General features: G+C 47.5%; 1 protein-coding gene across 2 annotated transcripts in view; it reads left to right on the forward strand.

The window, feature by feature from the left end:
* LOC144145856 (uncharacterized) overlaps positions 1-19,578 on the forward strand; it is a 176,348-nt gene that overhangs the window by 50,854 nt on the left and 105,916 nt on the right. Inside the window, exon 2 of one of the 2 annotated variants that reach the window (XM_077677661.1) lies at positions 12,309-12,379. The gene's annotated coding sequence lies outside the window, so the exon portion shown is untranslated. The remainder of the gene's footprint in view (positions 1-12,308; positions 12,380-19,578) is intronic. The other variant, XM_077677660.1, reaches the window with a different exon arrangement.

Genomic DNA, 19,578 nt, shown 5'->3' on the forward strand with positions numbered 1-19,578 from the left:
CATTTGGGACGTCACAAATTGCGAACGCTTGGAAAACGGGATTGGTGGAGCTTGCCTAAGCGTTTTTCTGAAAAAAAAAAAAAAAAAAACACTGAGGCAGTGGGGTCTTGTTAATGTAAAATAAATGTATGCGGGAACTACTGCTAGTCAAGCGCTTTTTTTTAAAATACGCGAACCTTAGCTTGCCAGCATTATAAAATGTGCCTCAGCCCGGCCTCGTTTCAGTTTCGCTTTTGTTGAAATGTTTTCCCGTGCGTACAAGCGCAGTCACGTCCTGGGTTCTGGGAAAAGCTTCGCCGACTTCATCGAGCCCATACTGTTTCTTAGTAAATATACTAGAGAGGAAACTGCACCTGGGAATTAACGTCGGCGGGGATGGGGGAAGGTTATTGGAAGATAAGTTCTGCTGGCTTGGAATGTCTATGGTATTCTTAAGGGTCTTCTTGGGTTAGCTTTCTTTACTATGCGTTGCTACGTCTACGAGGTAGCTGGAACGGCTGAACGTCGCTTCGCTTGGAAACTCAAAATTCACTCATTCTTGCGAAGACAGCTGTGTTTCATTATAAGCAAGTGCGAGGATTAGTGCCGGCGAGCGACCATCGGTACATATTTACATAAGTACAAACCCATAATGTGATCGAGCGAAATCCGGCTGGGCGCGCGCTCCGGGCTCTTTGTGCATTGCTCGAAACGTCACGAAAAAAAAGGAAAGGAAATGACAGAGAGAATTGCGATCTTTACTTATTTCTTTCTTTGGAAACAAGGCAGCGTTGGCCGTCCAACAAAAGACGGGAGAGCTAGCAAACACGTGATCTCTCAGTAAAAACAAATAAAGTTATTGATCTTTTATTGTCCATTTAGATAATCAATCAATCAATTAATTAACTAATCAATCAATCAATCAATCAGGTCGCGGGTTCGATTCCCGGCCGCGGCGGCCACTTTTCTGATGGAGGCGAAAAGCAAAAACGCCCGTGTGTACGAGATTTCGGCGCACGTTAAAGATCTCCAGTTGGTCAAAATTAATGCGGAGCCCTCCACTACGGCGCGCCTCATCGCCTGCGTTGCGTCGGCGCGTTAAACCCTACAATCAATCAATCAATCAATCAATCAATCAATCAATCAATCAATCGATCGATCGATCGATCGATCGATCGAATGGATGGCGAAGGTCTTCCTGTCCGTGTACCCTAGTAAGTTCATCATTGTTAAATTAGGAAAAAATAATTTGTTTTCGTTTTCTGAATGCAAACCAACTTGTGTTCTAACGTGCTTGCCACCGTATCTTCCATATATTTTTCTGACCAAAACTCTAATGGCCTCTTTCTAATGTCCAGTCTAGTTCTGTTGATGCGTATGTCAATGGTATTTTACATGGCTCCTGGAAGATGAACATATATTCCCCGCATTTCGGGCTTGAGGAATACTGCAGGCCAGCACGCAGCGCCTACTATCATTTTAGTATCTCTGAAAAGTCACTCCAGCCTGCAATGCCTCTTCAGCCTGCGGTAATGACCGCGCTGCTCTCAACTTCGATTTCAACATCGCCGATTTGTGGTGGTCGTTTCCGCCGTGCATACGGGTATTCCAGCTGGCATATTTTGTATCTGGCGGTCTTTTTAAGCAGACTGTACGGAATTAAGGTTTTAAAGAGGCCGAAATTTTGAGTGAAGCAGTAGGCCTTTAAGGGAACTCACCTGTTAACATTCCTACCAGAGTTACTACCTCATGACCCACTTAAAAATCATCGTGCGCCAATACGAAAAGCTTTACAAATACATATCAACGTTCAGAACGGCCTAGTTTGCTTGTTTTAGAGATATGTCACTTCTGTACTGAAATAATAAAACAAATCTCTTGCTTTCTAGACTGCTAGCGCCATCTAGTGAAAACTAGATAAACCAAAATGAGTTTCTTGTTTATTTTGTATCTCAGTAAAGAAGCGATATGTTTCTAAAAGAAGCAATCTAGGCCGTTACGAACATTTCTATGAATTTGTGGGAGCTTCATTGATGAGCTTCAGTGGTAGTAAAGATAGCGCGGAGGAGGAGGAATAACGTTAATTGCAATAGAGCAAAAGTTTGTTTGCTTCCTGAGGTGGTTGCGCTTGTCGTCAGGTGCAGCCGCAGCTCGCGGAGGGGAAAAGGGGAGAAAAGAGGTGGGAGGACTTGGTTGCGAGCGCGCCCCATAATGACATGAGAGCCTCGTTCAGAACGAAAATCGGCATTCTGCAATGCCAAGCACTGCATACAGCGGTAGTCGCGACGCACTTGTGGTTCGTTGGCGTTGATAGAGGTTGCCTCGTTCCGCCCGCAAACTGACATCTCCTCCCAAGATGCAGGTCGGTGACGTGGAACTTATCTAGGACGGCCACTCGGCCGCAAAAGCTATAATGACTAGGACCTATGTTTTCGTTTCTTCATTTCTCAGGCCAACAATTAGGCTGTGTTTAGGGGGCCTTATTTTTCGGAAGCTCACCCGCCATGGCTGGTAGCGCAGCTGGTGGCGGGAAAAGCGTGTTGATATCTAGATTCCCAAGGCCTCTTTTGGTTTTATCCTGAATACGACTTTGCATTAAAGACGGACACATGATTTACCCTGTTTCACGTTCTCCTTTTCTGCATTCACTGCCGCCGTCTCGACATATTTCATCCATTTGCGGTGTGACTATCTTACCGACAACCGTTATATTGACGTCCATGTGCACGTATTACCTTTGTCATCCACATCTTCCAATTTAATTTGTCAGCCCAATTAGTCATGCAAACGACCTATTTATTTATTGGTCATAATTTTTTGGCTCGGTTAGCTTAGTCGCACCTTATATTACGCTCAGTCACCCCCTTTATTCATTGGGTGGTCCACTATTTTGCTTAGTCATCGATCTTATTTTGCCGAGTCGTCCACTTTAGTCGCTAATCCACCACTTAAAATCACTTTGATTTACCGTAATTCTCTTCGCTGGCGCTAGCGTTTTTAAAAGATAGGCCTGGACAACCTGTTTCGGCTCAAGGTCGTTGGAGGTCGACCGAACGCTGAGACATATAAAGCTTTCGCCTTAAAATAAAACAGCGGCTTGCCAGGAGTAGGGGGCACTATGTCGCCTCTTGCGTATCGTGGCGTAGGCAGTTACTTTCGCATCGTAGTGACGAGACGACTGGGTCGTTCGCCCTCGCTACCGCAACAACGAGCGTGTTACCACTCCTTTTACTAAACCTCTCAGCCCAGTCATTTCAACGAAAGAGCGCTGGCATCCTCTTATTTATGTCGTAAACATCTTTATCACCGTCGTAGACAACATGGTAGGCATTCATTCGCCTTGAGATCGGTTTTGTTTACGATTGCGCTTTGATGGCAAAATTTATGGTCTGTCGTTGCAGCATTTCTGTGGATTGCCGGGCACACTGCAATACGTGGAAAATCTATACCCTACCAGCTTCCTACTACAGCTCATTCAAACTCCGTATGCAGCATCGTTCCTTTTACGAGAGGTGATGTGGATTGATTGTTAAGATAACTGAGGACGCGCTATACTCTGAAAGCACGGCTGACATAAACATCGCGCATCACTTTTATACCCAGAGTACCCACTCCTTACATACACATGAATGTTTCGTCTGGGTCGTTCGGTCGACACGTTATTACTTGTATTCGTCATGACGTCGCTATACCTTGAAATTCCTCTGCCGTAGTCGATTCTAACGACACCTGCTGCAAGTATGAACATCACACTGAAGACGTGACTCACGTACTACTTGAATGCTCCCTTTATGCGACCAGGGGGAGAAAATCAATGTGTAGTTCTCAGCCAGCCAACAGAGAGATGCCGCGCCGCCCGGAGACGAGCCTGAATGCCTCAGAAATGAACGCATTTTACGGCTCCACTTCGCCGCGTCTGGATGTGTCTGTATACGCCTGACGGACCCGTCTGGCCGCTGGTTTACACTGTACGCCGCGAATAGCATAATGCTGTTAGTCATCGAGTGACAGCTACGTTGTCATGGCGTCGTCGTTCACGATACCTCCGCCCGAATCATTCACGTTTTTTGTGAACAAATGGCCATCGTGGAAACAGCGTTTCCTCCACTTCCACTCGGCATCAGGGCTTCAAAACCTGCCAGGGCAGCAGCAAGTCAGCACGATCATCTACCTTATGTTGGTAGACGAGACAAGACAAGGCAAGACGAGACAAGATGAGACGAGACGAGGCCATCCTGCGCACCTTCAACTTTTCGCAAGCCAACTCTGAGGAAAACACCAGAGTTTTCGAAAGGTGTGGCCAATATTTGCACCTTGGTGAAACGTGATTTTCGAGAGTGAAATTTGACGAGCGCATCCAGAAACCGAGAGAATCAGTCGAGAAGTCCTCGATAGCGCTTTGCAACCCCTCCAGACGTGCGACTACGGGAGTCTGCGAGACCAGCTGTAGCGGGATTGCCTTGTAGGTCTTAGAGACACGCAGTTGTTCGAAAAAGTGAATCTCGACACAGTCCTCACGCTCGAGAACGCCTTTATTCAAGAACGTCGCAGTGAAGGCGCCAAAAGCCAGCAATCGGGGCTTCACTGCCAGGCGGCTAAATATCACAACATATATTGTGTCCACAGTAAAAATTCCAAACCAGAGACATCGTCGCAACCCCAGGCATCCCGGCACAATGCTGTAGACAAGCCCTCAAAACAAATGTTGCCGATGGTGCGGTACAGACAACCAGCCGCACGAGCTTGTCCTGAAAAAGCTCTAACGGGCACATAAGGGGCCGCTACGCTTCGGTATGCTTGTCATCCGTAAACAGCCGACTGCAAGCAAGAGCGTCGCCTTGCTGGGTACAACAGCGGCAAAATCTCTCAACAGGTAGACTGCAGACCACGGAGCAGGATTCCGTGCTGCAGACAAAAGAGTTGGCGAGACGTTACTGCGCTTCAAAATAGGCACATGAGCAAATGAAGCAGCCATGCCCAATCATTCATATGGGCAATTTGTTTCGGCAATAACTTGGTAGACCCCGAAAGAAGCTGTGTAGACCAGAAGGCGAGGCTTTAAAGTGAGAGGCACCCAAGGAGGTTGTATACAACCTCCTTGGAGGCACCCTTCCACTATATACCACAGCTTTTGGCAAGCCTACAGTGCATGAAGTCTTCTCACTAAGGGCCCTCAAAAAGAGACTGTTAGGTTGGGAGAATTGGATACATTCCCGAAGCTCTGACACTTAGAAGCGAAGCCAACGTCGCCATTCCAGCAACACCCACGACTTTTCGCGAGACGGACTACAAACTTTGGCGACAACAAAACGTTATGTCTTGCTCTTTTACCTAATTTTTTCGGGTTCCCTCACCGTTCTACGGCAAAACCAAAGATGCGTTGAACTGCATGCAACAGTTCAACGTCGTTACTCTTGTAGCGGAGCAAACTGAATAGTGTGCGCCTATGATCGTTGTTCAGGAAGAATCCGGTGACGTCCGCATCTGTGGTGACCTCCCGGAACTAAACCGGTACACGTGCCAAGAAGCGCATCCGATTTCCGCATCCAAACACTCGCTTGCGCAGTTTGAAGAGGAAAAAGTGTTTTCTAAGACCGACTTTAACGAAGGGTTTTGGCATTTCCTGATTCCTTCGGGATAGCCTCAGCTCCAGAGCACTTTCAACACGCAGTGGCCGGAGTGGTGGCATGGTTAGCAGGTGTGATTTTCCAGATGCATGATGTGCTAGTCTTCGGGCACAAACCTGAAGAATACAATCATTGTTGGTCTGTAGAGGTGTATGTACTGTGCGCGGTATAGTCTTCACTGAGTGCACGCGGAATCCTTCAGTAGTTTTCCTGTATTATGTAATTGTTACCTGTATTGTTACCTCGTGGTTCCGTAAAACGGCACTTGTACCTTTTTATTACTCAGGGGTGTTACCCTCGAAGCTTGGTGTAGCCAGCTTCCTTTTCGGTTGTAACGAACTTCCCCAATAATTTACTTCTTTGTTTCTCTATCAACTTTTCGTGTATTGCCTTCATTGAAGCTACACGGTGAACCTTACACGCTAACCGGACACGAAAGAGTTGGTTGTGGGCTTCGGAAAATTCAAAAGTGAGGTGGGCTTGCAGTAACTGCACATTACAACGTCTGTATGCGGCACCACGAAGCGCCCGCAGCCGATCGGGTCAGACGTCCAAAGCTCAGGAACATCACGGATGTGGCAAATTTCACAAGGTATTTTTCTGTGTTGTTGGCCAGTGAAGGCGTGTCTCTGCAGTGCACTCATAGAAAATCACAGCCACACGCGGCAACCATTGTATCCAACACGGTGGAATACCTTGCACATCGGGCAAAACTGGCCGCCATGGGGCTTCACACATCGTAGCTGCCACGGACTCAGGTGGGCAACCCTGCTTGGTGAGCCTGGTATTCCGCACGAGATAGGCGTCCCAACGGAGCCGTACCGTGGCTTGTTATTGTCTCGCAAATGGTGCGGTAGCCCACTGTTCAACGGAGAGCTGCCCTGGCCTATTGCAAGTTCGTTCAAATAATTTAAATGGCGCGTTACTTAAAGAAAAAAAAAATGTCAGCGTTGCAATCGCTGCAAACGTCGTCGAAGGCAATAGCCTTCTGCAGCCCCTGCTACGTAAGCGCCCCCCCCCCCCCCTCACGCTCTTCCCCTCCAGTCTCGCTCCTCCCAAGATGAACACGCAAGCGGTTTGCTCAAGTCAATTTAAATTTACCGCGCTCCACTGCTCGCGCGCCATCTATTGCAACCTTTTTTTACTAGTGGACTTGGAATGCCGCCACGAGGTCTAGGGTGGGGCACGAGCTCGCGTTTTTTTTATTTGCTATCCCAAATATCAAACGCCCGTGTATTTTCAACTAAAGAACACTGCTTAGTGCCGGTTGTGCATTGATGTTGTGCCTCAAACATGTGTAATGTTTTCTTCACACAGTGTTAACAAGCATGAAGTATGGCACCAGATTTAGTGGTTTGGAAAGGTTTTCCTTGTACGAACTTCTTGTTTCAGGTTTCTTTTATCCTTTCGTCGGGTGATTGAATCGACGGACCGACAGACAGACAGACATAGGGACAGACAGACCAATATTTTTGGGTATAACTAGCCCAAAAAAAGACTATCGTCTTTAAAAATGAATCTTGCATGTTTTTATTGTACAGAAGGAGCAGTGGTCGTACCCAAAGGTGTGCCTTTAATCTAAGCACTGTACTTATGGCACGACCCGCCACAAGGATGGCCGACAGCGTGTGCGGCCAGGGATGTCACGTTGCACCGCGGTTAGCCCTTCGACATTCTGGAGTGCCGAGTGCAACTCTGATGGCGCAAAAAAAAGGAGGAAGTGGCGATCTTGCAAGAAAAGAACTCTACACCATTTCTGAAGGGCTCTTGAGAGGAGCAAATCAGAACGCTGACTCTGCGATGGCTGCGACAAGTAGCTCTTTCCAGCACCCAGATAACACCGCAACAAAAACAAAACCTGCATGTCTTAGGAAAACTAAAGACGACGTAAGGGAGGGCCTTCTTTGTATTGTTGTTATTGCGTTACGTCTCTCCAGTTTGACGCATCGTGAACCGCTGCTTCGATTGTCCCATGCGAGTTGTTGCTGAGCGAGCGATTGATGTGGTGGCTTGCAGCTTCACTCTTTAAAATAACTTATACCACAGCGCACATCTCTAAGCAAACCTCGAATCAACGCTCGCTGTCGTCGGAAAACTTTTTTCTCGCAACTGAAATGATTTCTATAAAACCTGCTGTGCAGGTTCATTTTAATATGTCACGGGACAATTTGCAGCAACATAGACGTGGTAGAGCCCCGTAGCGACGACAATAGCTTTCGGATTAGCTTTTTTTTTTTAGGTTCTGGGGTCAGTGGTGGCATTCATTGAAGCGCTGTAAAACAATGTGCGATGGACGACGAGGGCTTCGAGACGAAAGTGGGGACAGTTCGCCTACATCGATGCAGACAACAGCGCAGAGGCAGCGGTGACTTGCGGGTCCACTTCTCTGTCCGGTCCATAGTTTGCGGTGTTTTGTGGTTAGTGCAAAGCGGTCAGCAGTTATACTTTCACTACGTTCAGCATGGCAGTCGGTTTGTTTGCCAGTTTCAACGACGCCTTATTTCATCCGAGCCGAGCGCCGCATCGGCAGCGGTGAACACCGCTGAACGCAGGGTTGCCACCACAGCCACCTCAAGTACCCCAGGCATGCCACCTCAGTTACGGTGTTTTCTCCGAGTGTACATGCATCCCATTTGTGAGTGAAGGAAACTGCGCATGCGCACATCGCTTAGCTGCCAGAAGGCTTCAGGAGTGCCGCTCTGCTCCTTTGCCGGCGTCAGCTCGTGCATTGGCTCCTCTGCTGTTTAACGGGCTGAACGACGATGTTTACGCTTGCTGGCATTCTTAGTGCGCAGTGATGGCTGCTATCCAAACCATGCCAATGAGATAGTTATCCACCAGCCCTTTTGATCCCCTGCGTGCACCCAGAAATGCCCCCTATAATCACTTAACGCAACAACAGTTGCTAGTTTGGGTACTTAAAGGCCAACTGCACTCAAGTTTTTCTTTGCCCACATTTGATCCAAATAAGCAGTCTAAGCTCTTAAAATCACCCTGGCGAAATCTTCAGCTTTGTAAGCACAGAGCACACTAGGTACCGTCGTTCAAAATAGCCCCGCGCCATGCCGACGACGACGTTTGCAGACGACGTTTGCACCTGGCGGAGAGTCGCCGAAACAAGTTCCGAGCGGCCTGTGACGGAGGTTGGGGAACCTGACCCGTGGAGCTCGCTCGCGCTTCTCCGGCGAGTTGCGTGGCGCTCCGCAGGGTGCAGGGATGCGTTTGCCTGGGATTTCTCTGCTGCACCACTGCGCTGTACCGCCATCGCGATCACATGTTTCAAACTAACCGCATGGGTAGCAATGCCCGCCTTTTTTTTCAGTGCAATAAAAGAGACCAGAAGCCTGCAAACTATACGCTCACTTGCGAACGTTCTGGAGCTAGCGAAACTCTTTTTACTTTTTACCAAGTTCTTAGACGTGTTTACCTCGAGACACTTCTGTTGGGAAAACCCAGTCGGCGCACTCAGTACGTACAGTCGCAATGCGTTTTCTGAAAATAGGCCCGGTACTTTTCTTTCCAACTGAGATGCGAGCTCGGAGCGTGCTGCAGTTTAGTGCTGCCATTTCGGTCGACATTTGTTTAGATGTACCGATTTTGGAAGATGTCTACTGACTACCGGATAAAAATAAAAATCTCCCGATGTTTGCAGACTGAAGTAAGGTAAGGTAACTTGCGGTGTTTGAACCGGTGATCGCGAATGTGTGCTCCTAAACATTATTGTTGATGCGAACTCTGCATAATATCCCTATGAAAACGCAATGAGGCGTACCTTAATGAAACTGAAGAAAACGAGGTGACAGTGGGACCGTTTATGCACAGGAGGAGTGTTGTTATTTTTCTTTTCAAATCAGTGTTGTAAAGAGAACCAAAAGTTAAAAAAGAAACAGGAAAGTTTCTTAACTTCGATACTTGATTTCCGGGTTTAGATTTGATTGATTGATTGTAGGGTTTAACGCGCCGACGCAACGCAGGCGATGAGGCGCGCCGGAGTGGAGGGCTCCGGATTAATTTTGACCACCTGGGGATCTTTATCGTGCGCCGAAATCTCGTACACACGGGCGTTTTTGCTTTTCGCCTCCATCAGAAAAGCGGCCGCCGCGGCCGGGAATCGAACCCGCGACCTCGTGCTCAGCAGCGCAACGCCTTAGCCACTGAACCGCCGCGGCGGGTGGGTTTAGATTTGATACGTATCTTGCGGAAAACAAGACATTTGTGACTTTGGTACTTTCTATTAATATTCACGTCTGATTTGAGTTGAATAACAAATTGCGCATTTTTTTTTAATGCGATAGATTGCCCTACGGCATAACAGGGTGGTTTATAGGTACAACATTGCACCAGTTGCACGCAGAAAGCCAAGAAGAGACCGGTACTGGGGTCCCCATATCCAACGCATAAGATCGGGGGGTCTCCCAGGATGGAGCCCTGTGCCAATTCAGTTGTCCGTGTGCTGCGTGGATACTTTTCAAGACTTAAGTTGTGTAGCTGATTGAACAGACATTGTCATATTTTTATTGAACGGTTAGGGAGACAACCACAGGAAAAGAAACAGCGCGAAAATTAAACCCAGTTCCAACTACTGTGAAATCTGCTGAAACAGCAGACCTGGGGTTTGTGTTTACGAGGATGCCGTTTAACTTCCACGTCTTTCTTGTGCGTGATAGTCTTAGACGGTAATTGTCATATAATTTGTTTCCGGATTGTCCGGGTTAAACAGCGGTTACAGCCGTTTTCTGTAACCATTCTCCCTCCGCAGACGGCCAGGTATTGAGAGCAAGCGGAAATTCGGTAGCGTTTGCAACTTCACTGTGCGCTCAACTAATTGTGAGAAGCAAGTGAAACTCATAATAATGGTATAGTCGCCTTAGCGGCTAATCGTCCTATAATTTCTGTCGGGATACCTTTTGATAACACAAGTTAGAGCCGTTTTCTGTAATCACACTTCCTCTGTAAATGCTTATGCTTCACTGTGCAGCATGGATGTGGGGAAACCAGCTTTCAGAGACAAAGCTTACACAGATCTCTTTAAGGTTGGCTTCACCTGTAAATACAAATGCATTGCTTGAAAGGCATCTTTTCAGGGGCAATGTAAGCCGTCTTATATGAAAATGTGACGGCCCTAGGACCTTTCTGAACTTTCTTATTTTTTTTTTTCTGTTCTGGAAACCGGCTCCTGCGAGGCGCAGAAACCCGTTCCAGAGGTAGCGTGACACGATGCCAGTGCAGTCCGTCGTCAAGCCCAGCACTAAAACAGCTCCGCTGTTAAAAATGTCTGTTTTTGTTTTGGTTGTGCTTTCAACTCAAGCCAAGACGTTCAACACAACTTTAATACCCTTTTCAGCATGCTTCCAGGCATGCTTTTATTGTGCAAAATAAATCGATGTAGAAAAAAAGAAAAATGTGGTTGTTCCCTTTTCAATAGGAACCGGGAAAACACGAAAGTGAAATGTGCCTTCACAGGAGCAGTTGAATGTTTATTGTGCATCGATATAAATTTCCACGTTGCTATTTATATTTCGTCGGCATGGCAACGTTAGACGCATCAACGTTAGACACTGGATTGCACGCGTCAGAGCACTGCGTAAATCCGACTGAAACCACAGGCGCTCGCAAACCGCCCGTACGAACGAAAACAAACGGGTTGTCACCGAATAGTTTGGGGAACACACGGTCCGCTGCAGCGAAAGGAGCTGCGGACCGTGTCCCGTCACTAGCGCGACATCAGCAAGTCGCCTTCTCCGCAGCTTACGTGCGCGTCGCGCGTTCACGTAGGCGCTGTCATCTAGGTGCCAACTGTCGGCGCTGATTAGCGTCATGATGCACTACTTGCTTCGCCTCTCCTAGATGGCAGCACCATCTGAAAGGAAGGCTATGAGGAGCGTTTGTCGTCGTATTCATGCGTCTGTTCATAGCGCAGTCGGAAGCGCGTTTCGTACCTCCCGTTGCGGCGAAAGAGTTCGTGTCTCGAATCCCGGCGCCACCGCGTCAATCGAAGTTTTTCTGGTGATGTCATTTCCGTGACGGGTGAAAGCATTTATGACAAGGTTCTAGCAGCATCAGTTAGAGTCGGGCCATCGTACCGAGCCCAGATATTTATCAGCACATTTTAACCTCCTTTTCTGAGATAGTTCATGCTGAGCCAACGTAACCTGGCACACTGGTGTTAAAATGTTCTGCGGCAAGGTGGTGTTACTGCACCGATCGACATCGTGTCTGGTTCTCCTCTACTGATTGGCGTTGCTATGGTAACGACGAGAGCGCTCAGCTGGGCTTGTGCACTGATGAGGGTGCCGTTGTTGTGGCAACAAAGCTGGAACGTGCAGGTGCAAGTAGCCGTGCCGACACAACTCACAGTAATTACGCGTTGGAGTGCGGTAGGAGAGGGCGCGGTAATACGATTTCAGTGTGCGATCGGCGTAAAATTACTTCTATTAGCTTCTCGAAAAGCGCGCTGCAAAGCATATAGTTCAGCGTGGTCAAACTGGCACAGTATAGCAAAGTCGTATCGCGGCTATTTCATACCTCGTTGCAATGCCGTAGCAATGTTGCAGCTATGCCGCAGCCAGGGTGTAGCAATGCGGTAGCAACGACGTCACGAAGTTGCATGAACCGTTCCGGTATTTTGCATTATCGGTTCATGTTATCGCCTTCTATTTTTGCAATTCATATTTTCTTTTCTTTTTTTCCTTTTTCCTGCAGGTCCTTGCATCTCTACCCTGGCGATACCACGAGGTCAGTTCGACGTTTGACTCCCGTTACTCCGTTTTCAGGTGAAGCCTTCGGCCATTTGTTTGCCGAGCGTATGCTGGCCGTTTTTTATGAACCACTTAGGCGTTAAAGGGACCTTGCAACACTTCCGATAAACGCTTTCACTCTTTCTTTCGCGTGTGGAAGCATTGTGAAAGCTACAGTTGTCGCCAGCACAGAGCAACACTGTGTAACTTGCTCGTCCCAGCCGACCCGCCTTCCATTTCTGCTTTGCTTTTGTGGCTTTTTTTTTTCTAAAGTGGCTATCGAAAGCGTTCATTGCTGCAACTCTAAGCGCAAGTTAAGTTCTATTCGAAGCGTTTGCTGCCGTTGCTGTTTGTATAGTGTTTCTCAAACTTTTCTAGGCCATGCCGAATGTGCATATGCCTAAGCATATGCACATGCATATGTGCATAAGCCTCTCGAGTGAGGCTTAAATGTTTTATGCCGCAAAGTTAGAGAAAATACCTTGCTTTCTTACCGCCGTAAATTTTTTTGGTCATAGTCAGACGTTAAGCTTATTCTTCGAATTCTTTGTGGCCTAGAAATCTTTCACAAGGACTGTACCTTCTAACGTAAGGAGGGGAGCGGGAAAATCAGGGGTGCTGAACCCCGAACTGTCGTGACACTGAGCCGCAGGACGCCGTTCTAGGGCACGAGCACTTTCTGCCGTCTTGCATGGCCCGGTTGCAGGTGTGCGACTACGCGCGCGTTTTCGGTGCAACGTAGTCGAACCAAGAATGAACGGCTTGCAGTTACCCGCCGCTTATCGGCCGTTCTCTTTATTTGCGCCTTATCTCTTCACTGCGTGCCGTATCGAACAATGCAAGCCCGCAACTTCCGTGATAAGTGCGCAGTCTGGAAAACCAATGTCCCGCGACACAGTGTGTCGAGCTGTCTCTGCTGGGGTGAGTCGCGAGTGAAATGCTTGGTCCGGACACCCACTGTCGCCTTCGTGTCGTGAAGTGGTCGAGAAAGAAGAGACGATATTCATATCTGCTCCGAAGCCGATTGTCCTTTTAAGAACGTTGACACAGGATAGGCCGACGGGGCTGGGGACAGGGAGAAGCTCTCTTACGAATTCCTATTATTTCTGAAGCAACAGACACTCCACAAGACATTTCACAACCCCACCGCTATCACAAGGCCTCCTGAACGATGAATCATGAAGCCAGAATCATTCGTCCTGTTCTAAAGGCAAAAACCAATGGAAAATACCTGGAAAAAGAAAGCGCTTTCTCGTTTGTTTCGGTGTCAAGTTTCCTCTGGCTCACTGCACCTTTTTTTTTTTTTTTTCAAGCCAGGGAAGTGTCCACAGACGATAGTATCGCAAAATTTCTCAAGAGCCATTTTTTTGTATCGTGACCTGGTTTTCTCATCGAAGTCTTGCAATGCACTTCCAGCTATAGCATAAATACAAAAGGTAGCGGGTTTCAAGAACGCGATGCTTCAGATGATAGCGAAGTTCGGGGAAGGCATTCGAAGTCAAAATAACCTCTCATCCATTGGCGGATCCAAAGTGTGTATGTGCGAAGAGACGGGGGGGGGGGGGGAGGGGGGGGGGGTTGCGGATGTCCTGACCTCCCTCTTGATTTTTGAATTTATGCCCCCAAGAAGGTGACCCCTTCGGTCGTAGCAAGAGTCTTGTTGGTGGTGTTTTTCTGTTTCTTGTGCTTTTGCTTTTCCGAAGTTTCGGTGATCAAAAAGGGCTACTATCCTCCACCTCATCGTCATAAACATCATCATCGTCACCTATAAAAGCTGACCCCACCCCTCCTCAGAAAAAACCTGGGTCCTCCCCTGCTCTCATCTGTTTGTTATACAATGAGTTGCATAGCTCTCTTCAATACATAAAAAAGCAAGCCTACTGCTATAAGCGCTCGCTCCTACGAAAAATATATTAGGGTCTTGTCATCATGGACGAAAAGATTGCGGAGGCACCTAAGCGCTCCCTATTACACAGTGTACGCGAACTGATTGGTGTACAATTGCCGAACGGGACCTGATCGCGTTCATCGTCCGTTCTCATTGCATTTTTCCACACGAAAGCGTTTTATTCCTGGATACACGAAGATTTCCCTGACGTCATATCCGTCAAGAATGTGGCGCCAGTAAAACGAAGCAAGCAGCCTGTAAAGGGTGCACCCCTGCAAACAGCGTCGTCTTGCGGGGAAGCAACCTTTAGTACTAAAGAGTTCTATCTAAGAGTTCTAAGAGTTCTAGTACTAAGAGTTCTAAAGCGTTCTATCAGGCCTTGAAGTAAACCAGAGAACGGTAGGACGTTTGGCCTTAGGCGCGCATGGAAAAACAACTAACGAAGCAGTTCAGGGAGATATGGGCTGGGCGTCGTTTGAAGTTAGAGAAGCTCAGAGTAAAATATGCTTTGAGATGAGGTTGAGGGCAATGGATCAACGAAGGTGGGCAACTAAGGTTTTTAGGTACCTGTACTTGAAAAGCGTGGACACGCAGTGGTTAAGAAAGACTAGAAGGCTAACGATGAAATACGGAAAGAACAGTGGGGAATCCAAAACAGCCAAGGTAACCAAAAAAGAGGCAAGGCAGATTGAAACGAATAAATGGAGGGAAAAAATGGAAGCTAAAACGTCGTTAGAGATGTACAGGGCTGAGAAGATGAACATCAGAAAGGAAAATTTCTACGATAATTCCCAGGGCAGTGCTTTGCTTTTTGAGGCTAGAGCAGGTTGCCTGCGAACTAAGAGTTTTGTGGGGAAGTATTCACAAAATGATGGGGTATGCGTGGTCTGCGGAAAAGAAACAGAAACTATGCGGCACATCGTGTTAGAATGTGAGGGTATCCATCCAAATCTACATGAAGGGAATATTGGGCTTTCAGAAGCCCTAGGATTTAAGGGTATCACAGAGGAAGTTACCTTCAAGGCTGTCGAGGGGACGAAAAGAAGATTAGAATGCTGGTGGACGAAAAGCAGAGAGGGGAATATTGCCTGGGACAGTTACCACCTGTAACAGGAAAAAAAAAGTATTTTGTGCCTAATAAGCTTTTTGTGCCTGCCCTAAGCAGCGATAGTATTAAACCAAAAGTGTAAAACATATGTATATTAGTCCTTTTTGGTAAGATGACATGTCATCACCCCGATACAAAGGGGAAACCAATAGAAATCATCATCATTATCAGTACGTTATACTTATGGTTGTTCGTTTTCGGATTTTACATTTTAACACGGAAGTGTTTATGCCGCGATACACCCAGATTTCACTGACGTCATATCCGTCACGGTAATGACACCGGTACACCTTTGCCGAAGCGACCCGCCCGCAGGATGTCGCTCGCCAGGCACACCCACAAGACAGCTGCCGACCCGCAAATAATGCCCAGCTGCAGATTTCGCTGCATTTCACTTTCGTGTTTTACCGATTCCTATGACAGAGGAACCAACCACAGTTATTTTCTTCTCTTCTATGACCTTGAGACTTCGCTAGTCGCCCTTGTTAAGCCTATATCCAGGCTCAACTTTACCTAGCTATAACGCTGAGACTTAAGACGTGCCAGATAACGTCAAACCATTGTATGTCAAGGTACGGGTACCCGTTGCGGACGTTGGAGCTCAAAGCATAACGTTAGGCCTAATATCAGGCCGGCTCACTGGTCGTGTGCCATCTGTTGGCAGGGCGCCGTAGTACCGCAGGTTTCAGTGGGTGCCGCGAAATCGCGCCACTGTTGCACTCTAAGCAAAGAAACACTAAGTGGAATGGTACCTCGCTGCTCGCCTAATTGGGCCATCTGTATTAGCATCGCCAAATTACTCATGTAGGCCTCAGTACGTGTCTCAAAACACACGTTTTATGTATAAAGCTACGACGAATTCACTTGGCCCGCATTTACTGAGCTAGTACCTTCGAATTGTTTTGGCGTTGAGGGTGTTTGCCCGTATCGCGTTGCGGTGGCTCTGGATTCGATTCCCAGCAAAATGAAGATTTACGGAATGTTATTTCGACTCATTCACATCACTCTTATTGTTCTTGCATCTTCGGCCAGTTCGTGTGTCATCGCTTGGTCCTGACTCCAGATTTTCCACCTACTGAACTAAGTAATAATTTCGCATTTAAATCATTCTACAACACTTCTGATATACGCTTTCCTTCTTTCCTTCGCGTCTGGAAGCACCGTGAAAGCTATAATTATCGGCAGCACGGAGCGTCACTGTGTGACTTGCTCGTCGCAGGATATATATACGCCCTCCGTTTCTTTTGTGGCTTTCTTTTGTAGCTTCAGCTACACGGACCGAGGTTGACCAGTGTTGCGTAGCTTTCGGAGAGCCGTGCTCCGCATGCGCGAGGAGCAGGGACGTCACACGGCGCACAGAACGTTGCTCGCTGCCCGGCGTCTCTCGCACACCCCACGCGCCCAGCGTCTTCGCCGACCTCCGTGCCGCACGTGGTGGCCCGGTCCACTTTATGATCATGCGAGGGGTGGCTGGGTGTGGAACCGATGGCTCGTGCGTCGCAGCAACACCGGCGTGCGTCGGTGGAACCAGCTTAGCTCTAGCGCGATTGGTGACGCTGCGCCGGAGCCGCTCAATAAATATACATGTGTCACATAATGCGTATACTGTGTGTGTGTCATCGAAGCAGCAGTAAGCATGATAATCAAGCCCATCCTAGACAAGCAGGAAAGCTAAGAATAACCAGCCGAACCTTAGCTCACGCTACGTATATTCTGGCATAGCCGAGCTAAGCCACTGCTAATTTCTTTTGAAGTGGCTATCGAATGCGTTCATTTCTCCAACTGACAAAAAGCCGCCCAATAGCCGCTACACCTCTGTAATGACGCAGTTCCAGCGGTCGAAGAACGCCAATTCCGGCAAAGAGAAAAAAAAATCTTTTGAGAAAGTTTGTAAGTTATCTGTTGGGCATACAGCAGTAATTTTTGGCTGAGGTACTTTGCGGCCCCCTAATCTAAGTGCTGGATGTGTTGGTTGACTACCTTCTGCAAGCATTTAAGTGACTGAAGAAAGTTGAAAAGAAGCCTTGCACCGTCCCTTTAAAACGATCGGGTTCACTGGGAAGCGTAAAAAAGTAGCTCTACTTGCCATAGAAGCGGCTTTCACGGTGACATGCATTCAGGACACAGTAGCTTATAGCTGAAAGAACGGGATATACTACTAAGCGTGCTCTGGGACAAATTATTCTCGACCTGTAGAGTGATCACCGTGAGACAATAACAGTTGGAAAGGGCCGTGAAAATGTTGCGGCTCAAACTGAGTTATCGGGCTGGAGGCGTGTTTTCAATCGTCTTGACATATACAGTGGGCGTATATTCCTACTTGTATTATACAAAGCACACCTGGAGTGGAATTACGAATGCTGTATCGTTTGTTATGCAAGGACCTTCTTGAAAAATGGCATATCACGGTGGCCGAAATGAATCTCGCAATTTATTCCTAACCCCACGTTGCATTTAATGTGTACATACAAGGTTTTCTTCAGCCCTCGTAGAACGGGGGTTCGTGTCTCCCGGTGTCAAATTTCGCATTCTGCACGCTGTATTCATTGCGTTACAAAAGCCTACTCGCACTCGTTCATATCAAGTCGTTCTGCCCACGCCGTGCACGCAGTATTCATTACGTTACAAAACCCTGCTTGAAGTTTAGGTTCTTGCCTAAAGTTTATATTTTGCTTGATGCGCACGTGGCTGCGCCAATTTGTCAAAAAGAGTAGGCGCTGAAGAGAGTTGTAAACAGTGTCCGATTGCCTTGCGAGATTATAGCCTAGAATGCGATCTTTCCTTTAGAAATGTGTTCCGCGATCTCGTCGTTGCGTAAGTAAATTATCGTTTCATTTTCTTTTACTCGTTTTTGCCATTCATGTTCCAAGCCTGTTTGAATATCAGATTACCAATTCAATTTTTTGCGGTTCGTGCGGTGGGACAGTATAAGGGGCTGTGTGGAGATATATGGACAGAGGCAGAAAATTGCCTTCTTCGAAGGTGTGCTGTGAACGTATACGAAGGTTTCCTCGTGGAATAGTATCAGCTTTCCGTGTTTGCCTTTTAGTTGCAACGTTGGTATCGCATTTTGTTAAGTTGTGCAAAAAAACAAAAAAAAAACAAAAAAAAACGTAGGAGCTTGTTGGTCGCGGTCACGTATCTAGTTGCTTTCTATTGAATCTGGCTTTTTGCAAGAGTACCCTGCTCGAACTTTTTTTTTCACTACATCGGTAACACATACGAGGTCAGATTGAATTCCTCGACAGACTCGTCGGCTGAAAGTTTTAAGACGACGTTCTCCAAAAAAGTAAAGTACGACATATGATATAGTTTCGTTTTTTTCTTCTTCATATTTTAACCGACAACCCAACGTATTCGGCTCATACTCATAAGCCGGCTTACGTGTGGGAAGGCAAAATCATTATAGTCCGGTGGTTGAAATGTTTTCGAGTAATGTTTCCACGTGTATTACAGCTGTTTCTGCCGGCATTGTTGTGGGCGTAACCGTGGGCGTAACCGCAGCGCCGGCAGAGAGTGCAGCGATGGGCCGTGCCGTGTGTTCTGGCTCGCAGATGACTGATGCGCCCCTGGGCGAGGCATGGGCAAGGGCGCGAAGCTATAGGCTGAAGGAGCTATAAGGGAAGGGAAGGGGGGGGGGGCGCACTGCGCAGGCGCGGAACTGTTCCTTCTCCGTGGTACCATATATCGTTCATTCTGCCTCATGGGGATCGCGCGGCTGACAGGAATAAATTTTTACGGACATGTTTTCGTCATGCCAACAAGCACGCCGCCATCTTTTCCGTAAGGAGACATGTGAAGCTTTCGTTTTAATTTTATTGTTCCGAGCTCCGCTGGGTCGTTCCTTCGCCGCATTTAGTAATGAATATCATAACTAAAAAACAAAGGCTTTCTTATTGAAACTCAACACTTATGGAAAACCAACTGTGGTTAAGAGTGAACCAAAGCAGCTAATCTTTGGACAGAAAAGTCTCTTTTACATTATACGTAACCGCCAATGAAACTTGGCATTGGTTCAGTCGTTCAAAGTTTACGCAACAAGCGCGGGGCTTGCCACTGGAATTTAGCATGGAGTCGGGCGGCTATACGACCTCACTTGCCGTAAACGTTACAGAAATACGTTCTGCAAATGCTAATGCTACCGCGCGGCGAGATTTTCTGCAGCGCAAGGACCGGTTCCAAACCTATTTTCCACTGCACGCCACCTGCTGGTGAGACGAGCGAGCCACTCAGATACGC

This window comes from Haemaphysalis longicornis, unplaced genomic scaffold, assembly GCF_048455015.1.
Source record: "Haemaphysalis longicornis isolate Haplotype H1 unplaced genomic scaffold, Haemaphysalis longicornis Haplotype H1 scaffold_7, whole genome shotgun sequence".
NCBI classification, from domain to species: domain Eukaryota; kingdom Metazoa; phylum Arthropoda; class Arachnida; order Ixodida; family Ixodidae; genus Haemaphysalis; species Haemaphysalis longicornis.